Source organism: Prionailurus viverrinus, chromosome B1 (assembly GCF_022837055.1).
Source record: "Prionailurus viverrinus isolate Anna chromosome B1, UM_Priviv_1.0, whole genome shotgun sequence".
Taxonomy (NCBI): Eukaryota; Metazoa; Chordata; class Mammalia; order Carnivora; family Felidae; genus Prionailurus; species Prionailurus viverrinus.
The window spans coordinates 26904154-26924614 of record NC_062564.1 but is presented as its reverse complement, the minus strand read 5'-3'; the positions used below and the strand labels follow the sequence as shown (position 1 = coordinate 26924614).

The window sequence follows — 20461 nt, the reverse complement described above, 5'->3', positions numbered from 1 at the left end:
TTAGCTGACGTCTTGGTGAAAGGAAAGAAGTAGCCTGAAGGTAACAGCTCGGGTTTGCTTTGTGTCATAAGAGACATTCACTGCCCTCACTGCTTGGAGTGCCACCATTGGGTCCAATGTGTGTGTGCCCCCATCATCCCTTCTGCAGATACCTCTCCTACAAGCAGAATGACCCGAGAGAGTCTTCGCTTTACTTAAGTCCCATTTTATAGAGATACCAGTTGCTGTGAGCCTGTCATGTGCCGGACCCTGTCCTAAGCCCTTTACGTACTAATTCATTTCAGTCCTCACAACAACCCTGTGGAGTTGGGTACTTTATTATCTTCATGTTACAGAGGAGGAAATGAGACATAGACATGTATGTAACTTGCCCGAGGTCACTAGCAGACCCAGAATCCAACCCGGTCAGTCTGATTCTGGAGACTGACACTTTACCTGCAGTGTTAACCAGAGCTGAGAAGTTTCTCTAAATGTCTCCAACCTTCCCCGTAGAATTGTTTAAATTGCAGCTGACTGTACCAGCTCTTACTATCTGAGTTTTGAGGAATCTGCTTAAAAGTTGGAGTGTCTTAACAATCAATATTTAGGTCTACTAGTTGTACATACATCCTGGCAAAAGTTGCTCATTTCTGTGACATTCGGTTAATTAAAAATGAGAGGGTTATGGGGCGCCTGGGTGGCTCAGTCAGTTAAGCATCTGACTTCGGCTCAGGTCATGATCTTACATTTCGTGATTTTGAGCCCCATGTTGGGCTCTGTGCTGACAGCTCAGAGCCTGGAGCCTGCTTCAGATTCTGTGTCTCCCTCTCTCTCTCTGCCTCTCCCCTGCTCGCACTTTCATTTACCTCTCTCAAAAATAAACAAACATTAGAAAAATTTTTTAAAAATGAAAGGATTAGGCTGCAGAATCTTTCTGTTCCCTCCCAATGTTGACTCTCTGAGTTTACTCCCATTACTACTACCTCTGTTTTATATTTGTAAGGATTTTAACAAGTTATCTAAGTTATTTTATTTTTCCATTAAATGACCATTGAATCAAGAAGTAACACTAGTGTACCATATTTCCAGAGATAACCGTTACAGCGTTGGGCTTAATACGTACTGCTTACACATTTATTAACTTGAACGAATTTTCATAATCGTCCTGAAAGATGGGCAGGCAACACTATCATCTTCACTTTACAGATGAAGAAATGGAAGTTTAGAGAGCTTTAATTAATGATCTTAAATCACAGAGTTCACTCGATGCCCTTCTTTGTTTCCATCCATCCCTCAATGGGGTTCTAAATGCACCTGTCCTCCTACAGGAGCCGGCTCTCAAGTATCAAACGACAGTCCAGAGTGCCTTTACTGGGCAGCTGTCTGCCAGGGCAACAATTACATTGTGCTTGGCATAATGGAACTTTTCTAGCTACTCATTTAAGAGAACAAATTGTTCTAAGGTGCGTTTTGTAGAGGTACGGATCCAGTGAATACTGTGGGTACATGTCATTTCGAAACTGAGTAATTGGTAGCAAAAGATGAATACTTGAGTGCTTTTTGTTGACTGAATTAGAAATCCTCATGTGGAACAATGACTCATGCAAAATCACCCGGGAACTCGAAGCTCGAGTGACTCAGACTTCAACAGGGTGGAGTGTGACTGCTTTTTGTTATGGGGCAAAGTGGTCTCAGTTTCTGCAAACCACAAATCTAATGGAGATGAAATCAGCTTGTCAAGAATTGGATTCCCATTTGGATGAATTAGGGTTTTATATGTGATCATTAATGACTTTGGCCACCAAAGGTTTTCCAGAGAGATATCTGTGCGTGAAGGAAAGCGAGCGCTAATGATCTTAAGGCCTGTCTAAAGTTTTATTCCCTGAGGCTCTGCTCTCTGGGAACTGTTCAGTTCCTCCAAGGTTCCAATTCTCCAGACTTCAAAAGGAATACTGGCCTTAGACCGGATGGTCCACGCAAAAATAGAGCCCCATAAATATGTCGATTCTAATTATCAGTGTGAAAAATCTTCCTGGGCGAAGCTTGAGTGTAGTCGGGACTGGGAAATGTCTGACAAGAGGAAGGGGCTGAATGAGACGAGGAAGTCAGAGCATAACATGTAGCTTGAACTCCCACGACCCAACGAAATGAAGAGCCTGGCCATGTGCCTGGCTTCTAGGAGCCTCCATACTTGCTTTTCTTCCTGGTAAAGTGTCTAGGCTCCTCTGCAGCTGCTGTTTTTTTCTAGAAGTGCCCTTGAGGAACAAGAAACAAATATCTAGACATCATTATAACAGGCTACAGTTCACCCCATTCACCCACAGAAGCATTCACACTCATCCAACAGATCTCAAGGAAGTGCAGGACAGGGCTATTTTGTTTTACATCTTTAGCTCTTTTCCTGTCCTCCTCAGTCCTCCTTACTATCTATGGACGGGCTCACCTTGTTTCTTCAATGGAGCTCCGGTGGGGTCCAAATAATTTTTTTAAATTAGAAAATAGCCTGTTTTCCATAAATAACAGAAAGTTTAAGTTCACAGGGCCAAGACCTGCTGAGGGGTAATATATCTAGGAATAGTATGGTTTTTTCTGTTCTTGAGATTGGGTTTTCCCAATTGTAGCTTTTAATTAGGTATTTCTAATGGGTAGGAAATCAATTGCATGATTAAGTTTTACTGCAAAAACGATGCATAATAAACCACCTCAAAACACCATGGATTGCAACAATCATGTTTTCTCATGGTCTGTGGGTCAGGTGGGGGTGGCTCCCATAGGCTGGACTTGGCCCACTGGCCAAGATCAGGCTGAGGGCCCATCTGGCTGGGCTGGGGCAGCTCCACAGCTGTTCATTCTTGGGCCTGGGATGAAGGGCAGCAGCGATCTGGGGGAGGTCATTCCCTGGTGATGGAGCCAGGCAGGAAAACCAAATGCTTTCTAAGGCCTGTTGTGGGTTGAATTATGTGCCCCCCAAAGAGAGTTGAAATCCTGATGCTCCCCCTCTCTTATCTATATGAATGTGACCTTATTTTGGACACCAGGTCTTTGCAGATGTAATCAAATTAAGATGAGGTTATACTGGATTGAGGTAGATCCTAGTCCAATGACTGGTGTCCTTAAGACAAGAGAAATTTGGACACAGACACGTAGGGAGAAGACCATATGATCACGGAGACAGAGACTGGAGTTTTGCTGATACAACCAAAGTCCAAGGATGCTGGCAACTGCCCAAAGCTAGGGGAAAGACACAGAACACATTCTCCCTTTGAGTTGGCAAGAAGGAACTATCCTGTGCACACCCTGATTTGGGACTTCTGGTCTCCAGAACGGTGAGAGAATAAATTTCTGTGGCTGTGAGCTACCAAGTTTGTAGTGATTTGTTACGGCAGCCCCAGGAGACTACTACAAGGACCAAGCCTGTCATTTCTATCCACATTTTATTGGCCAAAGCCAGTCACATGGTCAAGCCAAAAGTCAAGGGCAGAGAGAACATGCTGAAGCATTGAGAGGCCATGACAAGGGTGTGGATATAGGAAGAGGTGGGAAATTCGGGGTAATTATTTAATGTATCCCACATGAGAGTCAGAAAACTTTGTATTCTAAAGTATCTTTAGGCAAGACCGTAGAATCTAATGATCATCAGTATGGGTCTGGTATGGAGAAAGTTTTACATTTGAATCCTTGTTCTGACACTTCCTACTGATGTGAACTTTGCCAAATTACTTTACCTCCAAGCATCGTTCCCTTTTTTTAGAAAAAAATATTTATTTTTGAAAGAAACAAGTACTCATGCACGTGGGGGTGCAGCGAGAGGGGACAGAGGATCCGAGGCAGGCTCTGCGCTGACAGCACAGAGGCCGATGTGGGGCTCGAACTCACGACCCACAAGATTATGACCTGAGCTGAAGTCGAATACTTAACCGACTGAGCCACCAGGTGCCCCTCATTTCCTTTATTTGTAAAATGAGAAAATTAATAGTGCCTATCTCACAGCACTCTTATGAACGTTACATGAACTGATGTTTGTGAAGTATCTCCGTTGACATATATTAGGGGCCAAGAAGCATTATCTGTTGGCATTATTATCACTATAATAATGTTACAGTAGAAGACTTGGAGATACAGGTGGCAGTTTTCTTCAGAGACTTCAGAAGTGAGATGAAGATTGGCTTTGCAAAGGCTGTGAGATTTCAAGTTTGATTCATGAAGCACAGTTTAAGATATGGTAATGACTCTTCGGGTAGGCATGAGTTGTATTTCACCAGGAAAGGGAAGAGTCTACTTGCCTGGAGAATCGCCAGTTTAGGAAACTTTACACTGAGTATAAAGGAGGGAGAGATCAAGTTCCCAAGTACGGAGGAATAAGGGGCTTTGTCAGGGAACTCACATGGAACAACACTGAAGGAGGGGAGAGGGAGAACCAGAAACAGTATGAGGAGCATTTGACATCTACATGCCAACATGCAGAGCCTTGGGATGCAATGGACATAACATAAAAATACAATCTCAGGGGTTGGTTGCTTTAACCTATGGGATGGAACTCAGAATTTTAGTCGGGGGAGGGATAAATATGCCTTTTTCAAAGGGAACCAGCTTATGGGGAGAGACATGCAGTGTGGCCCTGCGGATCCAGAAATATTTACCTACTGGGGTTGCCACAGCCCCAGGGGAAGCTCATGGAAAACCTCTGGGAAGAGGTCAAGGAAGAGAGACTCAGGTGGCATTATTACATGAGTTTTATTTACATCCTATGATTAGATGAAGAAAGGGAATTAGGTTGTTTTTAGCAAATGTCAGATATGATAAAGGTAATGGTGGGAGGAAGTGGAGAAACGGGAAGCACTTTAATTTCCAGAATGTGGAGGTTCCTTATCAGGCTGAAAGCAGCAGAAACAACAAGGTTTTGACCTTCCTTACAGAAAACGAAGCGAATAGGGGAACTGTTATTAGGATTTTATTTGTGCAGACTAATGAGGCATTTGTTGGGGGAAGCATATTATTTGAATAAACAATAAGTAAAACTCACTGAGTGCTTACTATGGGCCAATCACTTATCTAAATCATTACATACTTTGGGGCACCTGGGTGGCTCAGTTGGTTAAGTGTTCGACTTCAGTTCAGGTCATGATCTCACAGTTTGTGGGTTCAAGCCCCGCATCGGGCTCTGTGCTGACAGCTCAGGGCCTGGAGTCTGCTTCCGATTCTGTGTCTCCCTCTCCTTCTGCTCCTACCCTACTCTCACTCTGTCTCTCAAAAATAAATAAACATTAAAAAAATGTAAATCATTAGATATTTCATGATGCTTAGTCTTTGCAATGATTTTATGAGGTTAGTCCCTTTTAATCTTCATTTTATGCATGAAGAAATTGAGGCAAAAGAGGTTAAGTCAATTGCTGAAGGTCACTGAGGAGGGGGCAGAAATGATTTCAGAATGTATGTCCTTCACCCTCAAGTTATCCCGCACACCTTGCCTACAGAGTGGCTAAGTCACCACCATCTTTATGAGCACGGGAGGCTTTTGGAAGAAGGTGACCCCCAAGGGTCTAGTGGATGGTGACAGGAGCTGGCCATCTGGTGCTGAAGGACCAGGAAACCTGAGCTCAAGTGGCCTATGATGTATGATTAGGAAATGGGCCAAAATGTGCATTAGCGATCCACGCTAATCCACCCACTGAACACCTTTGTTTAAGGGCCATCAACTGTCCTCTGGTTATGTGTACTGACGTCATCACTTCCCGAACCTATTGTGCAAGCTGGTGCTTCTGGACCTTTGAAAAGGCTGTTCTGCTGCTTGGAATATCAGTTCATCTCTCCTCTACCTGGCAAACTTCTAATCTTCCTCCAAGGCTCAGCTCAAGCGGCATCCCCTCTTTTGAAGCCTCCTCTGTCTCTCTGACTAGCTGTGAGCCCTTGGGGACAGAGACAGTGTCTTCCTAACCTTCTGTGGGCTCTCTAGCACTAACCCAGAGCCCAGAACAGGTAGGTTTCAGTGCATATCGGATGGATATACACATCAATGTAAGTCCATATGTTAGTCACCATAAACCAATCGAAATGACATATAAGCGGCACACTGGGCTATTTGTCTAGCATTTGGGAAGCGTGCTCTTGCCTATTCTAATTGAAAGGCAAAAGTTAAAGAAGCATGCAACCTATTTTCTTTTGGAAGAAAATCTGTCTTGCTGTTTTATGTGAGTGGGTAAAATATGCTTATAAAACAATCTGTTCCGAGAATGGCAAATGTTTCAGGAAAATTGCAATGGAATAAGTTCTTTGTGATTTCATTACCTAACCCTCCGTAAAAATGCCTTTGGAAAGACAAAAGATATAGATGAGGGAAATGGTTCCAAATATTATAGAGAGAAGCAGAATAGCTGAACAGAAATTTGTCATTAAGAAAGATTTATGCAAATCTCAAGAGTGCCTTAAAAGTTAATCTTAAAAAAAAATCCCTCTAGTCTGAGCAGATTATGCTTAAGAAAATCTTTTTGGGTAAATCCATGGAAAAATTTATTTCATAATTTAAAGGAAAATAGTATACACTTATAATAGCAACTTAGGTTTCTTGTTCTAGGTAAAGTCACACCCAAAGTGTTGGTCATTGATATATCCTGCCTCTGTGTTTTCTAGGTTTTTTGTGAAGGTTCTTATTTCAGCTAAAATATGTTAGTTACGATGAATCACCCAAATTCAGTTTTCAAGCAAATTAATATATTAGAAAATAAAACTGGTCTCTTTGGAGATGAGCCAATGAAATGTTGGACTGTCAGAGTTCATAGAATAGGAAATGATGAGGTCCAAATGTATATTCGCTCAGGGATGGATAGGACAAAAGCAGTTACAACAAACAAATCTCATTACTTGTTGATTCATACCCTTGCTCTAATCGGCCAAGAAGAGAATGAGCCAGCAACATGTAGACATGTGAATTTCAAGCATTTATGTATCTCATGGTTCCTGAACAAGATTTGAAAGAAGTGAACAAAAATTTTCAAGTCCACACCAGACACATGTACTAAACAGGGCCTCTTCAGGCCCCACGTGGCTCTGTGCTGTTGTCTCTTCTCTTTGTACGGTATTTCTATTTACCCTCAGAGACTAAAATAGGCCAGCTGTAGAAATTTCAGAATTGGAAGGATTTTTAAAGATCATTACGAAAGCTACCATTTACCAAGTGCTTTGTTCCAATCACTGCGAAAAGCACTTCACATGCATTATCTCATTTAATTCTCAGACCAGCCGTACAAAGTCAGTATTATTAGCTCCAGGCTTACAGATAAGAAACATATGGCTTAGAGAAGCAAATGCTCCAAGTCTTATAGCTTGTAAGTGGTGGACCTGGAATTAGGAGGCAGGTCAGACTCTGGGGTCTCCCTTGGACATGAATTCTGTATTATTAGATGCCACTACATATCTTACTAGGTGATCTAGCCCATGTTTAAGCACTCTCATGATAATGTGAGCCCTGTAAGATTAGAGACCGTATGTGCTTTTTTCTTGCAATTTTACACAACATATACAGCAACATAGCCTTGACCACTATTCATATTTGTTGAAAGAACAAATCCCCTTACTTGCATATGAAACTTCCATGTGTTTAGAAGTTGAGGCAATCTATACCATTATATAATTCTTCTGCTCCACTGAAAAACATAGCTTGCAGCAGATGGGAAAACATAAGCCTAAAAGGATCGAGTGAGTTGACCAGTATCCCACAGCAAGCAATCCGTGGCTTACCCTACGTCACCTCTCTGCCAGCTCTGTGTGTGGTGCTGAAAGATGTCTGTCTACTCTGTCTCTGATCTTTGGCAGCCCGAACCTCTCTGTCTCTCCCTGGCTTTCCGTCTTCGTCTCCATGTTTCTCTCCTGTTAAGCCAGAGAGCAGAGATTGTACCTTTTCACATGGTTTTAACCATCTCTGTATCCCAGAATCTAGAAGGCTCTTCAAAATATCGATTGATTAGATGGATGAATCACGAAGACATATAATTTTTATCTCAAACACCATCATTCTCTTTTTAGACTCGAGACTCCTCTCTGCATTATAAACGTTTCTGTAAGTGACACTTTTATGACACGGGGAAAGCTACAGAAAAGAATACTCGCCTGATGTAATTTAACAACTTTTTAAGTCTGTGGTGGTTTCTACGTTTTTTTTTCTTTTAAAAAAAATTTTTTTAGTGTTTATTTATTTTTGAGAGAGACAGAGACAGAATGTGAGTGGGTTAGGGGCAGAGAGAGAGGGAGACACAGAATCCGAAGCAGGCTCCAGGCTCTGAGCTGTCAGCACAGAGCCTGACATGGGTTTCAAACTCACGAGCTGTGAGATCATGACCTGAGCCGAAGTCGGACGCTCAACCGACTGAGCCACCCAGACGCCCCAAGGTTTCTACATTTTATTCACTGAGAAATGGTGTCTGTTTTAGCTAATGTTCTTCCTTTCCCGTTGAATAGTATAGGCAAGTGTATTGTTCAGGACTCTGCCCTTACCTTAGTCTTCCAGAGAACCTCTAAAACATTCAGGAGCAATGCACACACGGAGAGAGAATGTGTAGAACTCCATCCTTCCCGAAAGCAGCTGACAGTCTTCCACATGGAGCTCTTCCTGTTCTGTGGCAAAATGAAAGGAATCTCCCCCCCCCCCCCCCCCCCCCCCCCCGCCGGGCAAATCCCAAGGCCTCCATTACGTAAAACAAAATGCAGGCCGTCTTCAATAGCAGGTGCAGAATTGCTGATGGAATCCCAGCTCTCAGGGCCACACTGCAGGTTTTTCATGCCTACAAATGCGCTGCTTTGCTCTTTAGGAAGATTTCAAGGATAAATTTGGGACACACTAGAAGGCTAACACCTTGTGCCCAACTAAATGGGCCAATTTGTGGGCTCCCTCGGCACAGTCCTCTCCCTGTGTTGGCAACGAGGTGGCTAAAGCTACCTCTAATGGTTCCTGCCACCCTTTCTCCAAAAGTACGTCTGATTGCAAGCAACATCAGACACCTGCGGGGAGACAGCGATGCCAACGTTAGCTATAGGCGTGGAGAAAGAGTCTCAACACTAAACACCTTCGAGAAAGCCTTAGAGCCACCCTCCCCTGCGGGAAATCACCAGGAAGAGACATCTCAGGGTTCTGTGCCCGTCAGCATCTTCCCACCCTACCTGCCTACGGACACCTGTGCCGGCGGGCCACACACACGGCACAAGTCAGCGCTGCTCGGGGTGTTTCATTCTTTCATGTGAAGAGCTTCCGAAGAGGAGACGCGTGGAGTCTGCTCTTGGTCTCCAATCGTTTCATGTTGCACCAAAAAAAAAAAAAAAAGGAGGATAACCGCCCCTCCTACCCCAGAAGTGTAGCAGAAAGAACAGAAGTTCAGGAAAAGCGAAAAGCGTGGGTCACCCAGAACTATTGGAGAAAGTAGGAAAGGTGAGGAAAGGTGAGGTGAGGTACTTAAATGGTCACATCAAGCCAGTTGGGGGCTCTGATACCTTCATTTCTTAGTTCTCTCAGCCCTCGTGATGTTCATGCCTCATTCGGCCGGGGAAGAGGTAGTGTCCCAGCTCTCCACAACTTTTCCAGGTAACTCTGACCCTGGAGAAGATTTTCTAGGTCATGGGAAGAATGGGCCATTTCTCTTCATAATCCAGAGGGCTGCTCTCTCTTTCTCCAGTCAACGTGTGGGGAGGCGGTCGAGGTCCAGTTGCCAAAGCGGGGGGAACGGGGACCCGTGGTTGATCAGCACTTGACAGTTTCAAAGCGCTTTCCCCCTTGACGATTTCACTCTCTAGGAGGCCCTGTGAGGGAGGCACCCCGTGAAGTCGGCCTGTTCCATGGAAGAGGGAAGAGAGGGACTTTACCGGGGTCTCAGGGCTCATGAGGGCAGAGGGGGCTTGAACATGGGTTTTCTAACTCAACTGTCCTGCTGAGCGGGGTTTTCCTAACAAGCTTCCTGTGCTTCTTGCTAGGGCGGTGTGATGGTGTGATGGTGGCTAGGACTTCAGTGAAAAGGCAAGCCCATGCATCTGCGAGAGACCATGGTCAAGAGATGGCTGCTTTGTACACGTGCTCCCCACAACCCGCAGCCCGGGAGCTGCCCCTCTGCCCCGGTGCCCCCAGGCTCACTCCCCTGGGCTTGGGAGCTGGTATGGCTCAGCTCTCCAGTGAATCTTCTTCTCTTTTTGTCATGATTATCACTTCCTGCAGCCCACACCTTCACCAACATCTCCCAGGGTCTGAGATACAGAGTGTGAGTCCTTCTTTCTCTAAATAAAAATTTTATTTTTATTAAATTACTATGTACGTTAGTTTCTAAAACATACATCTCTAAGACGACCACCTTTGAGGGGGAGTCCTACACCCTCCAACTCCAGTTTCTTTTTTTCTAGAAACAAGCCCCCTCCTACTTTTTAAATGTTTATTTATTTTGAGAGAGAGAGAGAGAGAGAGAGCGAGCCAGGGAGGGCCAGAGAAGGAGGAAGAGAGAGAATCCCAAGCAGACTCCACAGCTGTCAGCCCAGAGCCTAACACGAGGTTCGAACCCACACACTGTGAGACCGTGACTTGAGCCGACACAAAGCATCAGACCCTCAACTGACTGAGCCACCCAGACGCTCCTAGAAAACTAGCCCTTTTACCCCTTGTAGGTAAAGTCATCTAATATTTATCTCCATATTTTCTATGTAATATGCATTTTCTGCTACTTCTTAGTGTATCAATTTTAGATGGCATCTATGACTCTGTTAAGGTAGGTAAGTATTTCGCTCTCTTATATCTCTGGCTGCTTACCCTGCCCCTTTCTCTAATGTAGTCCTATTATCATTTTAAACATTACTATGAAATGTAACATATAAATAAATTTTACTGCTGAGTCAAATACTGTGATTCATGTTGTATTAGTTATTGATTGCTGCAAAAACAAATTACATAAAAGCCTAACAATAAAACAACAGTTAACATTTACTATCTCACACAGTCTGTAAGTCTCAAATTTGAGAACGGCTTAGTTGGACATCTATGGCTTAGGGCCTCTGGCAAGATTTCAGTCAAGATGTCAACCCCAATGACTCGTGTCTGTCCCACATGCAAAATTCACTAGCTGCTCTCGCAGGGTCTCCCAAAGTCTGATACCGTCGGTTAGAAGTCCAGGATCTCATTGATGAAATCAGGTCCGGGGAAGATGAATTCTCTCAGGGGTGGTTCTTTGAGAATAGTTCTTCAAATACAGCTCCTCTCAATCTGAACAGCTGTGAACTAAAGAGACAAATCACGTGCTGCCCACACACTCAACATACATTGGTGGGACAGGTATATAATAACGGCTAGAAACTCTCCTGTCAACAAGAGAGGAAAGAGGAGACAAGAATCGATCGTCCATAGCAATTCTTAAATTTAGCAACACACAGTTGACAGTTCCTTGATGAAGACTCACAGCCTGGCTAACAGACACCTGGAAGAATGCTCGGCATCACTCGTCATCAGGGAAATTCAAATCAAAACCACACCGAGATATCACCCCACACCCGTCAGAATGGCTAACATGAACACCCCAGGCAACAGCAGATGTTGGCGAGGATGCAGAGAAAGAGGGTCTCTTTTGCACTGCTGGTGGGAATGCAAGCTGGCACAGCCACTCTGGAAAACAGTGTGGAGGTTCCTTAAAAAGTTAGAAATAGAACTACCCTACGACTCAGCAATTGCACTACTAGGTATTTATCCAAGGGATACAGGTGTGCTGTTTCGAAGGGACACATGCACCCCCATGTTTATAGCTGCACTGTAGACAATAGCCAAAGTATGGAAAGAGCCCAAATGTCCATCGATGGATGAATGGATAAAGAAGATGTGGTATGGTATATGTGTGTGTGTGTGCGCAATGGAGTATTACTCAGCAATCAAAAAGAATGAAATTTTGCCATTTGCAACAATGTGGATGGAATGAGAGGGTATTATGCTAAGTGAAATAAGTCAGTCCGAGAAAAGCAAATACCATGTGACTTCACTCATATGTGGAATTTAAGATACAAAACAGATGAACATGAGGAAAGGGAAGCAAAAATAATATAAAAACAGGGAGGGGGACAAAACATAAGAGACTCTTAAATACACAGAACAAACTGAGGGTTGCTGGAGAGGTTATGGGTGGGGGGATGGGATAAATGGGTGAGGGGCATTAAGGAGGACACTTGTAAGGATGAACACTGAGTGTTATACACAGGGGATGAATTACTGGAATCTACTTCTGAAATCATTATTGTACTATATGCTAACTTGGATGTAAATTTAAAAAAAGAAAAAAGAAAAAAAAAAGACTCAGAGCCTGAGAAGAATTTTCCATGGCTCTTGGCCTGAGCATTTGTTTCTAGCTTCTGAGTCAATCTTCCATTTTCACGAAATGTAGATTTTGTTCGCAAGTGAGAAGTTTTCTCAGCCTGCTTTCTGACTGTAGAAGTTTGAAGGTCCAAAGTCTTTTTTATAAATTTGTTCTGTTTCTTTACTTTTCAATTCAAGCTGGCGGTATTTTTGCCCATACAATTCTCATTAAAACTTTATAGGTCTCCTGTGAACCTTACTGGGGATTCGTGCCATTAGACAAAAGTCACATTCAGAAATCCCTTTGGGATTAGCTCTTTTTCTACCTTGGGATTTTGCCTAGATAACTGAGGGACAGAAGCCGTGAGTTGCTTGGAGGCCTTGTTTTATTGAACAGTTCTCTGAGGCATTGCCTTAGATATTCCCGAAGTTTTACGCCTCGTTTGTTCATTTGTTTGTTTGTTTTTACAACCACATAGTCGGCTTCATGTTTATACCATGTTTTCCTGACTTTGCCTGGATTTGACCTTTGCCTGGGAGTCATTTCTTAATTTTAAAATCATTAGCCATCTGGGGATGCTGGGACTTTCTGAACTATCAAGAGCCACCTCTTTTTGGTGTAAAACAAAACAAAACAAAACGAAACAAAGCCAATGTCTCTACTCTCACTCCTGAGCTGGACTGCACACTTCATTAGGTCCATTTTCCATGTTGCCCCAGGCGACAGCATTGTTCGACTTTCTGCTCCTCTGTAACAGGAGTTGCCTTTCTTCCAACTTCCCCCAATTTCGTTTAGGTTTTCCCTGGGATCCTCCTCAAAGGCAAATCATGCTTCTCTACTAATAATATCTTTAATGTCCTTTAGGCTTTCACTAACACTCCCCTGAAAACCCTCCCGGCTTCAGCCAAAGTTTAGATCTACACACATGTTTTGAGGTTTCTGTTATAGCTGCACCCCATTTCCAGGTCCCCAAACCTTCATATGCCAAATTCATCCTAAAATGTAGTGCCTTAAAGCAGCGATAGGCGTTTATTATCTTACACAGTTTCTGTGGGTCAGGAATTCAGGAATAGGTTTGGCCGGAAGTTGCCGCTCATGGTCTTTCATGAACTTGCGGTCAAGGTGTTGACTGGGGACTGAAGTCATCCGAAGGCTTGGCTGGAGCTGGAGGAACCATTTCAGTGATGGCTCACTCAAGTGACTGGCAAGTTGTGCCGGGTGTTGGCTGTCTCTTTGTTCTAAGGCCGCTTGAGTATCATGGAAGCTGGCTTCCTGCAGAGCAACTGATTTCAGAGAGCAGACTCAAAGTTTCAATGCCTTTTATAACTTAGCCTCAAACTCATTTGCCATTATTTCCACAAAACCATCGCTGTTACATGGTTATTCCTATTGAATGTGGGAGGAGATTATACAAGGAGCATTTGAAAACCAAGAAGTGGGGATCACTGAGCACCTCTTGGAAGCTTACTTATCTATATTCCATGATTATATTTTCCTGTAATTAATAATTGCCTAATTTAAAAAAAAATTTAAATATTTATTTATTTTTGAGAGAGAGAGAGAGAGAGAGATTGAGAGGCCGAGGGGCAGAGAGAGAAGGAGACACAGAATCTGAAGCAGGCTCCAGGCTCTGAGCCATCAGCACAGAGCCCGACGTGGGGCTTGAACTCACAGAGTCCAAGATCATGACCTGAGCCGAAGTCAGAGGCTTAACTGACTGAGCCACGTGGGTGCCCTGATAATTACCTAATTTTATTCTTTTAGTTGTATAAGTATTAATCTCTCTTTCCCCCCAAATGTTTCAACATCTTTCAAACATCTAGGAATTTTTTCCCCCAACGTCAAAATATATCAGGTTATTGACCACTCATATATATATTCTTTTCCCATATGGACACGTCTCTTCCACATCCCTTCATCTTTTGACTCCATCTGGACTAGTTCCTTTCCAGGCTTCATGCACGGTTGTCATCCGAGGAACCTCCCCCTTCACCATTATTCTGTTATAAATCTTGTTTCCTGGATCCCGGGTCTTTGTCTTTGTTGAGTTTCTCTTTCATTTTGCCAGAGCACGGGCTTCCGGAGTTTGGGAAACACACGTGAGAAATCAAGTTTGCAAGTTCTGTGTGTTTGACACTGTCTGTATTTATTCTACCTTCACTTGCCTGTCCACGGCTACTTACCGTGGAAGAGCTCAGTTGGTGACTGTAAGCTGGGTGCATGCAGGTGGAGCTTGCCAAATTGTAGGCTCCTCTGACAGGTGTCAGGGAGCAAGCAGGTTTTATGGTTTTCCGTTGCTAGACTCTCCTTTTCTATCATGCAGTCACCACTCCCCTGGGGCCACTCAGGTTCTCCAAAGAAGAATCCTCCAGCGTCCTCCCTGGGGTGGGAGGAAAGATAGACCCCCCGACGGCTGTGTCCTGGGAGCAGGGCCAAGGTGAAGGACTGAGGGCTTCCTGTGTACAATATAGGCCCATAATCATTCCACTTGTAGCACCAAGCTTCCCCTGCCCTTAATTGTGCTTCGGGCCCCCAATCTCCAGCTCGGTTTCTCCCGAAAACAAAACAGAATCCCCTTTTTCTCACTGGAGAGTGTGCAGAGGGGTGGTTACCTGGCTCTTCAGAGTGAGGCAGTCCTGTTGCTTCAACACCTCAATGCTGACCCTTTCAAAGCGCTCACCTGTTCACTGGGCATGGACACCGGCCTGTCATCAGCCTGCTACATCCATGTTCCTCTTCTAGGCTAACTCAACCCCTCGTGGATCGGTCTTCTTATGCCGCCATGACAGAATACTATAGCCTGGGTGGCTTACACAGTAGTCATTTATTTCTCCTGGTTCTGGAGGCTGGAAATCCCATGAAGGTACCAGTATAATCAGGTTCTAGTGAAAACTTTCTTCCTGGCTTGTCAGTGGCTGCCATCACCCCGTGTGCTCATGCGACCTCTTCTTTATGTGCACACACTGAGAAGAAGAGAGACAACTCTGGTCTCCTTTCTCTTACGATAAGGACACTATCTGATCAACGTACACTCCTATGACCTCATTGAACCTTAATTACCCCCCAGAGACCCCCATCTCCAAATGCCATCTCACTGGGAAGTATGCATTAGCAGATGCACTTTGGGGGGGGGGGACATAATTCAATCCATAGCACCCTGTCTGCTTTCTGTTTCCCCTCAATTTATAGAAATCCTTTAGCTTTTGTCTCATCCTTTCATTTCTATTCTCTTTGCCTATGGGTTAATGTCTAGTTCCAATTTCTTTACTATTGTTTTTATCGGGGTTTTGGAAAGGAAACAAAGGTAAACGTGTTTGGTCATTTCTGCATGCATAAGTATAAGTCCACGTAGAGGATTTCATCTTGTAAAACAAAAAACTGAGACACAAAAACTCAAAACAAAAGGAAGTCAACCTATAAACACTCAGATGTCGGGAAGGGGGGAACCGGCCGATGTTGCCCCAAATGAGCATGCCCTTTTACAGCGCCAGTCTTGCAGACGATGAATCTTTGTACCTTCAGTGAACGGGAAACCCCGTCCCTTCTCCGGCACCCGGCTCACTTTCAAGCATCTGTAGCTTGTGCTGCCGGCATGGACTCCCCAGCCAAGGAGAGCAGATGGCTTTCAAGCACTGATTAATCACTGCTCTTTCTTCACTTCGGTTTCCAGCTGTGCTTCACTTTCTCCTTCCTGGCACGGAACCATCGCTGCTGGTTTCTTTGCTTCCCGGTCTAATGGAAGAAGCACTCCTGTCTTTCACTAAATCTCCTCTGATCATCAGCCTCCATATTGCTGGTGGTTAGCACCGCTTTTTGTCTTATCTCAAAGCCATCCTTAGGCTATCATCTTGCCTTCCATGGCAGGAGGAAAATCTATTCTTGTCCAGTTCCTTGACCTCTGCTTGCACCGGGTGGCCAATAGGAAGCAGAAAGTCAAACTAAAGGAAGCCTCCATGGGTGGGAGAAGTCTTTCTGCATGTCTTCTAGAGTTGGACGCGGGAGAGAAGTCACCTCCAGGCTTTCAAGATCCCTTTCCAGCCTTGTTTCAAAGTCACATCAAATGGCACATTCAAAAACCCAGTGGGGTCATCGATGAAGAAGCAGTAGAGCCTGGCAAATGGTTGGCCAGATTTGTTAGTGCTGAAATAGTACATCTTGGCACGTGGCTTTGGTGGTGGAGCTACCACTTAACCATCTCTTTTCTCTACGCAGTGGTCCTGAACCAGAGATGTGCATCAAGATCGCCTTGGGAATTTTGTCATTACGCAGTATGTCCACATCTCACCCTGAAAATTTGTCAGAGTCAAGGCATTTGTGTTTTGGAGTAGCTTTCCAGGTGATTTTGGTTCGGAAACATTGCTCTAAAGAAATAACTTCAGGGGTGCCTGGGTGGCTCAGTTGGTTAAGCATCTGACTCTTGCTTTCAGCTCGGGTCATGATCTCACGGTTCGTGGGTTCGAGCCCCGCTTCAGGCTTTGTGCTGACAGCACGTGGAGCCTCCTTGGGATTCTGTCTCCCTCTCTCTCTCCGCCCCTTCCACCACTCTCTTTCAAAATAAATAAACATAAAAAAAGAAAGAAAGAAAGAAAGAAAGAAAGACTTTAAAGTGAAAGAGGCAGCACAGTAGAATAATTATTAAAAAATAAAAACCCTGGATACTTGAGTGCGGGTTCTGGCCCCAGCTAAGTCGCTTCTCTCATTGGTAGGGAGACCATATAATTTATCGTCCACATTAGGATCCATTTGAGAGTAAAAGAGGGAGCTATTAATAACTATATCAGAACAAGAGGCATAAATTGAAACTGTCCGGACAAACGGGTCACCCCACTCATTAGCCCGATGAGACACTGGAGTAGACAACTCTGAGGTCCCTTTAAGATTTATGATTCTATAATTCATGACCGCTGGGACAAGCGCAAAATAAGTTTCCGTCCCAAATGCATGTGGGATAGAGTTGTTTAGGTCCTCTTTGCTCAGGGAAACGGAAATGGCAAACACATGCGTCTTAGAAGCTGGAGACCTGGCAGCACTCCAATATGTTACACAAAGAATTTACACAACTATTTCCTTGGTGCCTCACATGTGATACAGTTAAGAAAAGGGGAGTTTAGGTCAATCACATGTTCTGGTTAATTATAAGTTAGCATATAATAAATTAGACGGCACACAAATCACCAATTTTCCAGAAATCAAAATGTAATAAAATAACACCACCCCCGCAGCCCCCCAAATGCTGATCATTTTATCCTTTATATTTCTAGAGAGCCCTTCAGGGCTCTGTATTGTCATAACAAAGAGCATGTCACACCGTAGCTGTGAAAGGTGAGCCTAATCGAATCTGGGATGTCGACAAGCTTTCACGAACACAGGAGAGTTAAGCTCAGTGCGGTTTGGTTTTTATGACATTATTCTGCTGTAGTTCTTATGCTGGTGCTTGTCAAGAACGGATTGGGAGAATCTTTAGGGCAAGCCACCGGGTCGCAGTGAGCAGGAGTGGGTGGAAAACACTACCGGAATCCAGCGAGCACTCTGTCGTTTCAGAGAGGCGGGCTGAACTTGCTTGTTTACACGGAGCTGGCAGAGATGTGGGCACAGGGCACACACAGATAAGAGGGAAGCTAAAGAGGAGGAAGTGGGGGAAGACGGAGAGAGAGGGAGGAAAGCAGTGAGGAAAGGAGAGGGGGGAGGGAGGTGAGCAAGACAGAGAGAAAAGAGGGGGGGAAGGGAGGAAAGGAAAGAGAAACTCAAACATATACACCGAGAAACAAACAAGAAGATGGAGAGAGAAACCAGAGGGGAGGAAAAGGCCAGGTCCGGGACGCACATGCATTCGTGTGTCTCTGGGGGAATAAAAAGGTAAAGCCTAGGTCTGAAGTTTTTAGTCAAACCCTCAACAGTCTTGTATCAGAACACAGGAAATGGCCTGGCTCACGTAGCTGCGGAAGCTATTTTGATGAACGCAATCAGTTCATTTCACGTCGATCGAGGCTCATGCTGCCTGGAAGGAAATTGCCCACCGCGGCTGTGCTTCAGGGGTTGTAATCAGAGGCACTGGCATTGATGGAAAGCTTCTTGCTCTAGGAGGAAGCCAGCAGATTGCGAACGGCCCTGTTTCCACGACTGTGGCTGTGTGGTTCGTTTGTCAGAATGCGTGCCCCGCATGCATTTCGGGTGTGAGCACGCTTAGCCGAGGATTAGACTTCTCCTGGCTGCCAAGGGGTTTTTGCTTCTTACTGACTCTTACCCATGGCAGAGAAGAGCAGCACAGCAAGGGGACATTGCAACGGGCTGGCTAGGAGTCATTTTTGGAGAGCCTTGGGGCAGTGTCTGTCCCTGAGAGAACAGCAGGAGGAGAAGGAAGCCAAGAGGTCATCGTTTGGCTCATCAGCTGACAAGAGGTTGATGTGACCGGAGTGGCCAGCGTGAGGCTGGGGGCTCCAGGAGGAGCTTTGAAAGCAAATAACAAACACTTAGCTTTCACCTGAGGAAACGCACACTTCTCAACCCCTCGCTTCCGGAAAGGCATAATGCAAGTGGAGGGGGGCCAGGGATGGATGGGCCAGGGAAATGACCAGGGGATTGGAGGACTGGGCAGATGGGAAATATGGGGACCGCGTTAGCCCTGAGCAGCAGAGGCAAAGAAGGAACGGGACAGATCTCTGAAACGAAGAAAGGCGTAGGGATGCAGAACATGGGCTGGATCACAGGACTCTTGGATGTCAAACCCTTAAAGGTTTAGAAAGGCCATGGTAGGAAAAAAGAAATCAAAGCGTGAATTTTTAGAGTGGATGGTGACTTTAGGAAACTTGTAGATGGTTGCTAATCACCACTAATCACCACCCCATAGACGCTCATTGGCTTTGGGCATGAACTCTCCTGATTCAGTCCAAGCAGGTGGTTATGAATTTGTCTCTCTGTCAGCGCTGAGTCTATAGCCTGGTATTTGCCCTGGGATATAGGGAATTTGCCCAACAAAGTTTGGACACCCGGTGAAAGATGTCATATTGCCAAGTGGCAGGTATGGAACAAGAGAAAGCAAGGGCAGCGCCCTGAAAGTGAGCTCGAGAAATGGCAGGCAGAAATAGCCAGCATGGACCAGGACAGAGAATCATGGGTAAGAGCAGAGGAAAAAGTCCCTAGGTAGTCCATGAATCATCAGAGAGGGTGAGGAGGATCCCCCTCTAGGGTGTCTCAGAACGGGGGGGGTTGGACATGTTTGATATACTTAGGGTCATTGTAATGTTCCTAAAAACAGAAGAGCAAATCCTCTTGCCTGGTGAAGTTCTTCGGGAAGTAGAATGAGAAAGCATTTCAGGGAGCACAAAATAGACATGATGGAAATCACCTTTCTGGTGTCGATGTTCCTCATCTGTCTCCCACTGCTCCCAGCCCTACTGCACCCTGACACTTGCCATGCTTCAGAGTCTGTTTATTCCTCTGACTTTGCCACCAGATTGTGAGCTCTGCGATGTCAGGAGCTCGGTGTCAGCCATCAACAAACTCACTTGGCACGTCTCGGGTGTCTGTCTGTTGGATGAATAGACCACTGTCAGCCTGGCTCCAGACGGGACTTCCGGTTGTCAGTGTGCCCTCCATATGCTTTGTCTGTCCCTCCGAGGGCGCCGAGTGCCCTCCCTGAAGCTCCTCCATCCCTCTGTCCTCAGGGACACACACATCTCTAGAGAGGATCCGACAAGTGTTTAGAGAACACGGAAGTCCCCATTTCACAGAAGAGAAAACTGAGGTTCAGACAGGGAAAGGCAGGGCAAGCCAAAGTCGGCCCCGCAGTGACTCTGTGCTACCTCGAAGATGAGAAGTCAGACTACCACTCCATCCCCACTCTTGTTGCTAGGCAACGCTGGCTTCCGAGGGATGTTCAGTGGTTGCCCAAATTCTAAAATTGATTCATTGTTACCCTGTGGGAGGGGGGAGGGGGAGCTGACACGCGGTGGGTTAACACTGCATCAGTGCTCTCAGAGACCAGCTTTCCCCACCATGTTGGTGGTGTTAGCGTTGTTAGTGACGTTTGTGGAGGGTGTGGTGGGTGGCAGGGAGAGACAAGGAGGGAATTCCAGAGACAGCCTGCAGGGAGGGAGGAGCCGAGCGGGCCCGCCCAGGGCTCTTCAATGCCCCTTGCTTACGAAGTTCAGGTTCACCTAGCATGGCTCCTCAGCCAGACGAGG

The 20461-nt window shown here is 45.2% G+C and overlaps 2 long non-coding RNA genes across 2 annotated transcripts; both read right to left on the bottom strand.

The window, feature by feature from the left end:
- Nucleotides 1–1552: 1552 nt before the first annotated feature.
- Nucleotides 1553–8566, bottom strand: LOC125164005 (uncharacterized). Its single transcript, XR_007151618.1, has 3 exons — nucleotides 8467–8566; nucleotides 7714–7842; nucleotides 1553–2234 (listed from the first exon to the last, which is right to left on the bottom strand). It is a non-coding gene; the product is annotated as an uncharacterized LOC125164005 (long non-coding RNA).
- A 1537-nt stretch (nucleotides 8567–10103) lies between these two features.
- Nucleotides 10104–20064, bottom strand: LOC125164006 (uncharacterized). Its single transcript, XR_007151619.1, has 3 exons — nucleotides 19784–20064; nucleotides 11096–11218; nucleotides 10104–10230 (listed from the first exon to the last, which is right to left on the bottom strand). It is a non-coding gene; the product is annotated as an uncharacterized LOC125164006 (long non-coding RNA).
- Between the last annotated feature and the right edge of the window lie 397 nt (nucleotides 20065–20461).